We start from the raw sequence: 2776 nt of genomic DNA on the forward strand, positions 1-2776 counted from the left end.
TATGTTGGCTTTGATTGCTTTACTATTCCGATATAAATGTTTAACGCCAAATGGCAGTACGACGGAGCCAGCTCACAACTTCCGTGGCCAGATGGCTCAACTTCACGTGCTGCCCATGTGACTGGTGGTGAGTTGACCTGCTCTGGGGTTTGGCGCCAGGCCTCCCGCCTAATCCAACGATGGAGATTGCTCTCCCTCATCGGACGGCCCAGCTCATTTTAGGGTTTGACATTGCATATATATGTTCATCGGATTCATCATTGGGTTCATTTGCTCCCTTAGCAGCAGCTGAGCTCCTTCGACAGGTTACTCTGCAACCTCCCTGGTTCATCTCTTCCTGCCAGGTACAGGTTCGATCCGCGTTCCCTTTAAGGTTTACACTTACGGTTAGCTTTCAGATTGTTGGTATTCATGTAATCTTCTTATACCCTGACTGTGTTCATTGTTTGCTTACAGTTGGGTACAGGTCCGACGCTGACCACAGCTTGTCTTCCACAGCGTGCCGGAGGGTTTGGCTGCTACGGCACTTACAGGTATGCCTATTTCGCTTACGGTTTCTTTGATGGTGAATTAATGTAATGTTGTGGGGTGATTACAGCTGAGACAGGGCTTGTGTTCTGCCTATTGTCTCAGGTCCGATACAGTGTTCCAAACCCTTGTGCGCTTAATCTGGCGGCCTCATTATGCCGGTCTGTCCAGCATGAGACCCTAGGGTCATGGCTTTCACGCCTTACTTATATTTTTATGTATTTAAATAGCTAGGGTCTCAGATTCGTCTGTCATTGTCTGTTTATTTGGAAGCTCTTTCGAGCTATTGACAGATTTGTAAGGATACGTATGAATTTATGTACTTTTGCAATAGTTAACACCTGCGGCTCACCGCTGTTTTCCCGGTCCGGATTTCTTCATGGCTATTGTAATACTTTTTCACAGTTTCTTAACGAACGCTGTTTCCTGAATATAAAGCTATCAATATCTGTTAATGGACAATTGATTCTTCGTTACTGGTGCATATGGGAGTTTGATATTCGGAGTGCCTCGCTGCTGTTCCTTTCTAATACTCGATAATGTTTACAGTTATGATAGTTTCACCGCAATAGGGTTACTATGATTTAGTTCCGGAAGGTTTCACTTGTATTTGTTTTCTACAGTTCGGTTCACATTCTTTATATGCATATATACAGCGACAAGGGTTAGTCCTGCATTCGTGATATGAATGTAGAGTCTACCCCTTCCGCGCACAATCTTTGCCGTAATTCCAACTAGCAGGTTAAGATGGCTATTATTCGACTGTATGCTTGCTTTGATGTTTTAGTTCGATGCTATAACTTAGTTCCTGTACAATATACTCAGATACTTTGGCTTGTTACCTGTGAATGTAACCGTTTCCAAGCCTGATGTTAGGGTTTGACGAGCATCATTGTTATTAACTATACGATGCTTCTCTTTACAGCACTGTTTTCTTATTAATATTCCGCTATACAGCTATTGGTTGGAATGATAGTTTCTGGGTTGTTGGTTTTATATGATATTTCATGCTCACACGACACTGGTTAATACTGTATCGTTCACGTACCAACATTTCATTTACATTACCTCGTTTTGGCTTACACAGCATTAATCTGATGAATAGTTATACGCAGATAAATTTGTAACTATAGCCTTGACTTATATATTGTTACCATTTACATGCAAGCTCAGATTTTGTGTCAGTATACTGTATATAGCTAGCTCGGCTTTTCCCGGCTTCTCAGATCTTTACATTCCAGATCTGTGCACTATTAAGGTTTTCTGTTTAGTTTAATACCCTGATTTCCCTACTGTTATTTGGTACCGTTTCCTCATACCATTTCCACAGTTCTCAGTTGACTTCATGCTGAGCACATTGTAACTGTGCGAGCTTAAGTGAATACGGTTTACAGATGTGACCACAGTCACACCTTTCCATCACAGCTTCTTGGAGAAGAAACTGTAATTTTATCCTAGCTACCATATCACAATAACTTAAAGGAAATAATACAACTTCTGTATCTACTTGTACTCTTTAATACCTGTTCATTTTCTTTAACCAAACTAGAGGAAGCGTACCTGGTTATTCCTGCTACTGAAGTCCTTACTTTCAGAAGTCACCTGCAATGTTTTTGCTCTTAACCTCCCAACCTTGAGATCCACTTGCACTGGATTCTCCCCCCGAGCCGTCTTGCAGGCCTGCAGCCCTCAACAAGACTCATGCACTACTGTGCTGGGTTATCTGGTCACAACCAGACTTAACCTTCTTTTTCCACTCTGCTCTCTCTCTGGAAATCTCTTCTCTACCTGTTCATCAACAGCCCAGAGGTTTTCCTCCCAGGACTTTTCCTTGGGTGAGAGGCAGTTGTTTTTCAGTTTCATAACTGATTTATTTTCTTTTAATAGAAAATCCTCCTTTTTGGAGGCTGCCAGCATTTCATCAATACACATGTGCAAAATAGTCTATTATATTCACTTTCAAAATTAACAATGTCTTTTAATAATAACAAGTTACCACTCATACCGTTTTCACCACAGTAATTATCCAGAATTACAAGTTACCGGGGTCATTACATCTTCCCCCCCTGAGATTGGACATCGTCCCGATGTCTATTCTCGTTAAATAAATTCGGGTAAGCCTTTCTGAAAAGTTCCTCGTCTTCCCATGTAGCCTCCTCAGGGCCATAGTGCTGCCACAGCACCTTAATTTGGGTAATAACCCGTTTCCGCAGCCGCACTTCTCTCCGGTCGAGAATGCTCTGTGGTT

The 2776-nt window shown here is 42.1% G+C and overlaps 1 long non-coding RNA gene across 2 annotated transcripts; it reads left to right on the top strand.

The window, feature by feature from the left end:
* Nucleotides 1-252: 252 nt before the first annotated feature.
* On the top strand, nucleotides 253-1070 carry LOC149256160 (uncharacterized). Of its 2 annotated transcripts, none has more exons than XR_016266446.1 (3): nucleotides 253-344; nucleotides 457-533; nucleotides 634-1070. It is a non-coding gene; the product is annotated as an uncharacterized LOC149256160 (long non-coding RNA). The 2 variants fall into 2 exon arrangements; XR_016266445.1 differs by having other exon boundaries at nucleotides 296-350.
* Nucleotides 1071-2776: the final 1706 nt, after the last annotated feature.

The sequence above is a fragment of the Pinus tabuliformis genome, chromosome 7 (assembly GCF_031772625.1).
Source record: "Pinus tabuliformis cultivar Carrire ecotype Pingquan chromosome 7, CPIR1, whole genome shotgun sequence".
NCBI classification, from domain to species: domain Eukaryota; kingdom Viridiplantae; phylum Streptophyta; class Pinopsida; order Pinales; family Pinaceae; genus Pinus; species Pinus tabuliformis.